We start from the raw sequence: 7,538 nt of genomic DNA on the forward strand, positions 1-7,538 counted from the left end.
TTTCAACATCTTTGATATGTTGTGCTATAATCGGGTTATAATAGGGTTTCTTAACAAGTACCTAAATGGTTTTGCTCACACGATTGAATTTAGTTAGTAGCATTGGTGCTTAATAATCAACAAAGATAGTGTATCTTTCTAATCCTGGCTTAAGAAATTGGCAAAGAAATACCTACTCTAAGACTACATGGTAAGAAAAAGAGTGATACTTACATTTTTGCAATTCAACTGAATTCATTAACATATAAGAGATTTTTGTTTTGGCTTTTTCTTTCCTTTTGAATACTGAAGTTTTCTTATATCACTTGGACAGCAACTAAATGTCAATGTATCAATTAGTTGAGAGAAATATCTTAGAACAGAGGATGGGAATGCTGTTAAATGTAGTACCTAATCAAAGTGTCTCCTGAGAGTGATTACATGCGTAGCCCTGATTCTTCAACCCTCTGTGTATGTATCCCTTAGCAATAGGACTTTGCAGCCTTTTTATCATGAAGTGTAGTCTACTCCCCATTGCCTGGCCCTGGGTTGGTCTTGTGCCCTACTTTGTTCAATTGAATGTGGCAGAAGTGGCACGGAGGCAGTTATAAGCCTAAGCCTCAAGAGATCTGTCTGTCTCTGCTCGCTCCTGGGTTTTTGCCAAGTCTATGTGACCAAGCACAAGCTACCTTTTTAGAGGATGAGGTACCAGATGGAGAAAAGCTGAAATTCCTCAACCAACAACCAACCATCCCCAGAAATAGAACTGCCTAGCTGATCCAGATGCATGAGGTACCCACCAGATGTGAAACACTGGCCAGCTGAGCCCAGCATAAGTAGCTGACCCAAAGATTTACAACAAAAATCAATGTTTATTGTTGTATGTCACTGAGCGTTTTGGTAGTCACACAGCATTGTGGTGTCAATAGCTCATGGATATCCCATCTTTAGGCCTTTTTCTGTTACTTTCCTCAGTGTCTACACATTGATCTCTCACTGTCTGAGGAGACTGACTTATGTGGAAAAAGCAGTACTGAGTAGAAAAACAGAAAATCAGGACTAGCCCTCCAAGTCTCCTATGTGTGACCAAAGGAAACTTATTACTACTCTCAGGCCTCAATTTTCCCATCTGTGTGATGTATCTATGTTACATGTTGTGTATGATGAGTGCGTGAAAAATGTTTGTTCTCTCAGAGGTCTACTGCTGCTCTTCTATTGTGTGGTTCCATGATTTACTCAACAAGTTCTATACTCACACAGTTCTTCTAGTTATGCTCTCACAAAGTCATTTCACAGACCAAAGCCATTGTTAAAGCTGAGTAATACTGTAGTGTTATGGTTGATAGTAAAAGAATATGCAAAGTTTTTTGTTTTAAAAATAAAATATTGAACAACACAGCAACTTTTAAGTTTCATGAACCAGCAAAACCAAAAATTGGGGACAACTTTGTTTTTACTTTTATTTCTAGCAAGGGCAATAGATCACACATTTTTAAATCATATACATTAACTCATTAAAACATTGCTTTGTAAAAAAAAAATATTGCCTTGTGAGTTTTTGCTGTTCAGAAGCAAAAACTGACTCTCTGTTTATTGGAAAATCTTTAAGTATCTCTTCATAGAAATTGGTAACCAAGCTGTTTTAGTTTGTGATCCCTGAAGTGGACTATGAGACCGGCACTCGCACATATAGTTTACTTGGGAAGTGATCTTATGAAATAAGTGAGCAGGAAAGGGAGAGACGCCAGTGAAGGCTGTGTTGATGAGAGGGATGCTGCTGTGGACAATGGATATTCCATTCTATTTGCTCCCCTCTGAGAAAGCATAGAAAGCACACCTCCAGATTTTCATCCAACAAATCTTTCATCTGTTAAGGGCTGACCCTGAGGATGTGAAGTGCAGTGTGCGTCATTGTCATGGAGCTGGAGAAAGCCTCAGAGAAGCAGACAGACGCAGGCATTTGCAGTGGGACTTTGTCACGATGCTGAACATTGTTTACCTCAACTGGAAGAGGATATGGGGGAAGATTCAAGAATCTTCTTCAAAGGCTTGGCCAAAATTTGAACCCCCCCCCCCCCAAAGAAATATTTATGTTTGAATCAAAACACAGAATCCAGGAAATTGTAGATAATACTGAGCATAAACAAAAAATCCACATTATTGTGCTAGAAAAATATTCCTGTAAAAATGGTATTTTTTAAATGTTTCTGAACAGTTCATTCTAGTGCTCATGAATATATTCATGTTTTCAAAGGTCTTAATCTTTCAAACTTTTCTTTCCTTCATGTACAAACTTAATAAGGATTTTAGCATTTCTTGTAACAGTATCTTCTATTGAACTTCTGAGTCAATGACTGAATTATTAATTACTTTGAGCAATGTTAAAAAAAAAAAGGTTATCTTGCCCTGGCTGGGTGGCTCAGTTGGTTGGAGTGTCACCAAAAGGTTAAGGTTTCAATCCCCAGTCAGGGAGCATAAGGGAGGCAACTGATCTATATTTCTTATCTCTCTCCCCTCCTCTTTCTCTAAAATCAAGAAATATATCCTCAGGTGAGGATTTAAAAAAAAGATTATCTTGAGTAGAAAACTAAAGTTAAATTTGCTTTTTAAAACCACTGCTTAAAATATATATATATATGTAATATTTAAAATTAATTAAACATTAATAGTTTAACTTGTTGAGCTGCTTATAGCATAAGTTTCAATTTTTTTTTATCAGTAGAATACTTAATTTGGCATATCTGATGTGACTGATTAAATTAAAAAAAAAAACAATATTAGAAACTATTTGGGAAATTTGGGCTGTGAAGCAGAGCTGGTTTGGAACTACCTGCAATGGTAGAGCCATTTGGTCATGATCATTTAGCATATCCTCCCTTAAAAGCCTCAAAACACACACAGTATCTCAGGATCTTTACCTCCTTTTTTGGGGGGCGGCCGGGGGGCGGGGAGGGCGCTGTTTACTGTTTACTTTTAAAAGCTTTCTGTAGCAGTTATAAGTATCTATTCATAGTAAATTTGACTCACTCCATTTTTATACTGTGGTATTATTACATATACCTTGGATGTGTATTCTTTAAAAGTTTATACCGTGCAATAGAAATATCACAAACTTAGAACAACAGCATATCTTTTGCTTAGCAATCCTTGGCTTAAGTAATGGAAGTGTATTTTTGTGAATGGACATTGCAATCTGGGCCAATATTTTGGAAACAGAAAGTCTAGCCATTGTGTCGCTAAGGCTGCTTGTTTATACGCTTGCACAGTTTATTAGTAAACACAGCGGAATAACTGAAATTCAAAGCAAATGCTTGAGCAAACTAATTTGACCTCACTTATCATGACACTGTGTTCACCCTCTAGTGAATCCATCTTTGCTTCTCACCCAGCAAAGCGAGCATTAAACTGAGTGACAGGATATGTATTAAGGCTTTTTACACAGAACAATCTTACCTCCACTGAAAACTACTCACTGCTAATTAACCTTTGACCTCTGGAAACATCATAAAATTTGGGCTTCTTTGTTAATGCTTCAAATGCTGAGGGGAAGTATTCAATTAATATTGTCAAGCTACATGATAGAGAAAAAAACATTTTCTTGACTCAGAATTAAATTATGTCAAAAAAAAAAAAAAAAAAGGAAAGAAAAAAAACATCAGGAAACTGTCACTAACCAATCTGGACTTTTTCAACTCTAGCTTCCTAGTAGTACTTTTTTTTTTTTTAATATATAAACTGAATGCAGTTGGCAAATTAGTTGCATCCATGACTATTGGGTCTGGAAATACATCTACTCTAGGATATTTCTTTCATATTTTCTCCTGCTCTATTTCATGTTCAAGTCATAATTCATGTGCACAAGTGAATAAAAACATCAAGTCTAAAAAGAGAACATATAGTAGGAGGTTGTTTAGAAATCAAAACACTTTAAAATAGCACAGCTGTTCTGATATTGTTATCATGCCAGCTATTTCTGATGGTTAGGTGACGGGAAGAGGCAGAACACACTTTCAGTGCAACTATTTTGCTAACATATTTCCACCATTGTGGTATGTATTTATCTTTCAATGTGATGCACACCATATGTACACACTGAAAAGACGCCAATAAAAGACATGTGCTTTTCAAAAGACAGAAGTTTATGAATGCAGTTCTTGGTACTTTCTACCCACAGAGGGGAATTTGAACACCATCCTCATTCAAAGAAGCAAATTGTGCATTTCATATAGAATAACTTACATGCATTTTCTAAAGCATCTGAAACTAAGGTCATGATTCATACAGAGTCTGAGGAACAGCCTGGCTCCAAGCCCTGTGATTGCATAGCGTTGGCTGCTCTCCTCCACCCTGCAGCATTACTTGCCACCTGGAAGCTCTGATCTGAGACGTAGCGACTCTGAACAGTTGTCCTTGAAGGAGATAGCGTATTGTAGCATCCTTTCTCTGGGGAGACATATAGATAGAGACTAAGAACATGGACTCTGGAGCTAAACCACCACATGTAATCATTTCTAGCTGGGTGACTCAGTTCACTTTTTTGTGTGTGCTTCTTAACTGTTTCATCATTTGTAAAATATGTATTACCATAGTTTCTATTTAAGGGGGATGGTGTAAGGATTGCGTGAGTGAAATAAGAATAGAGCCTAGCCTGCAGTAAGTGTTCCATCAATTCATTTATCTCTAATATGAAACATTTCCTTTGCTTATCTTGTAGCCACTGCTGACTTCCTATGCAGATATGCTTGTCTCTTGCCTACTTAGTATAAAATAAGGGGCTAAAGTGAAAGGCTACTTTACCACCAAGACATTTTCCCACTTTTTATAGTATGGCACATGCAGAAAATTAGAGGACTGATCCTTAGGGAAGGCAATGTAAAGTGCATGAATCTGTTGTGAAAAATCTATGTATGAATCTTTCTAGTCTTTTATACCTGAAAATAAATTAATTGATTAAATCATAGTTGGCATGAAACAACCTAGCCAATCTTAGTATTTTCCTTTAAAGTCCTACTATCCCATACAGGAGTGGGCAAAAGGAGGTTTAAAGTTACAATACAAATAATACAGTCCTTAATAAACAATAATAATACAAGAATATACTCTGTTTTGTGTACTCACAACTGTAAATCTACTTTTGCCTACCCTGTATTTGTACATTCTCCCTTAGTCACCAAAAACTTCTAGAATATAGGAGCTGCATCTAGGTATCTAAGTCATCTTTGAATATCAGTACAATATACATACTTACTCAATAAGTATTTATTGAATTAAAAATAAGGCAAGTCAGGCTGCCCTTGAACCTGAGTCTTGGCTTTTTGCTTTCCTCCCTGAACAACATGAGCTTCAGCACGTGCTTCAGCTTCTCCACACACTACTGGACCCTGAGCTCTGTGCAGTCACCAGCCACCCCTCGGTATGCTAGTAGCCCGGCCAAATGCTATGCAGGCACCGGGGGCTGGGACTCCTGGATATCGATGTCCCACTCCACCAGTGTGTGGGGCGGCTGGGAGTCTGGGGGCCTGTCTGCGGGGATGACAGGGGGGTCTAATGGGCATAAGGTACATCCAGAGTGAGAAGGAGACGGTACAATGCCTGAATGACCACTGGCCTCCTACCTGGAGAAGGTGAGAAGCCTGGAGGCTGATAATCAGAGACTGGAGAGCAAAATTCAGAAACACCTGGAGGAGAAGGGACCCCAGGTCAGAGACTGGGGGCATTATTTCAAGACCATCGAGGATCTGAGGGCTCAGATCTTTGCAAATTCTGTGGACAATGCCCACATTGTTCTGTGAATTGACAATGCCAGTCAGAGTCAAGTATAAGATGGAACTACCATGTGCCAGTGGAGAGTGACATCAATGGCTCCGAAAGGTCATTGATGACACCAATACCACTGGGCTGCAACTGGAGACAGAGATTAAGGTTCTCAAGGAAGAGCTGCTCTTCATGAAGAAGAACCATGAGGAGAAAGTAAATGGTCTATAAAACCAGATTGCCAACTCTGGGTTGACTGTAGAGTTGGATGCCCCCAAATCTCAGGACCTGAGCAAGATCATGGTGGACATCTGGGCCCAGTATCACAAGCTGGCTCGGAAGAACTGAGAGAAGCTACACAAGTACTAGTCACAGCAGATTGAGGAGAGCACCATAGTGGTCACTTTCCAGATGGAGCTGTGACAGGAGCTGCTGAGATGACACCCATGGTGCTAAGATGTACAGTCCAGCCCTTAAATATCAACTGGACTCAGAGAAATCTGAAGGCCAGCTTGGAGAGCAGCCTGAAGGAGGTGGAGATGGGCTATGCCATGCAGATGGAAGAGATCAACAGGATTCTGCTGCACCTGGAGGCAGACTTGGCCCAGACCCAGAAGGAGGGGCAGCACCAGGCCCAGGAGTAGGAAGCCCTGCTGAACATTAAAGTCAAGCTGGAAGCTAAGATTGCCACCTATTGTGGCCTGCTAGAAAAAGGGGAGAACTTCAATCTTGGTGACGCCCTGAACAACCACCACTCCATACAGACCACCACCTGCAGAATTGAGGTCAAAGACACCAAAGGTCTGAGACACGAAAGGCAGCAGAAATGGGGCACCCCTTGGGGGAGCGGGAGACCAGTGTTCAGAGATCATTGAACATTCAAAACATAATAATAATAAAGCAAGTCATATGTTAAAGGGAAAAGATAACTGGGATGTAAAGAACTGTGATACACAGGTACTATAGAGGCAGGCAGACAGCTCTAAGATTCTTGGAGAAGAGAAGGGCTGGGCAAAGACAGTTTACATGAGGACAGTGAATTCCTACATTCTCAAAATGTAAGTGCTGACAGGAAGGAGTTAGGATGTGAGAGACATAGATAAATATATTTACTTCATCTATGGGAGTATTAAATTTAATGTTTGGCATTTTTTTCACTGGAATTAATGTGATCTTGTTCATACACCTCTAAAACCATGGTTTCTAGAGAAAAAAAAGTTTCACTATTTAACACAATTAAGTTGCCCCAAATGAAATGATAAAAGATGAAAAGAAAGTTTGATGAAAAAGAACTTATACGGGTGAGTCATTTGACAATTAAGAATAAGTGTCGGTGATTGTTTTCTCAATGTTTTTCAGATAACAAGGCTTAGCAATTGTCCTTATGCTAAACATTATAGATGATCCTAACTCAAGTTGAAAAGTTTTCAGAGAATATACAGTATAATTCCCTGTGTTCAAAATGAATTCTTCTCAAGTTCATAATTTCAAACGTCTTTGAATTCTAAACTATCTCCCATTTAGTTGTGATACAATATCTCCCCTTCCAAAAAGTATTAGAGAATTTTGAGTTTATCTATAGGAAATTTGTGGATTTACTTATCCTTACTGGAGGACAAAAATAAATAAATAAATAGCAGAGAATATACTTTAGGGTAGTAAATCTGAAGAATCAGCTAGTGTTAAAATCAAAAACACCTTTCAGCAGAGGGTTGCATAATCATAGTGGAGCAAGAACCCTAGAGATTTCACTATCAATACTCCCAGTGTTTCAATGATAAAACTGAAGTCTCCTGAAGTGATAT

At 38.8% G+C, this 7,538-nt stretch overlaps 1 pseudogene; it reads left to right on the top strand.

Annotated features, from left to right (window-relative positions):
- The first annotated feature begins 5,285 nt into the window (after positions 1–5,285).
- Positions 5,286–6,608, top strand: LOC129151507 (keratin, type I cytoskeletal 18-like; annotated as a pseudogene).
- Positions 6,609–7,538: the final 930 nt, after the last annotated feature.

Source organism: Eptesicus fuscus, chromosome 14 (genome assembly GCF_027574615.1).
Source record: "Eptesicus fuscus isolate TK198812 chromosome 14, DD_ASM_mEF_20220401, whole genome shotgun sequence".
NCBI classification, from domain to species: domain Eukaryota; kingdom Metazoa; phylum Chordata; class Mammalia; order Chiroptera; family Vespertilionidae; genus Eptesicus; species Eptesicus fuscus.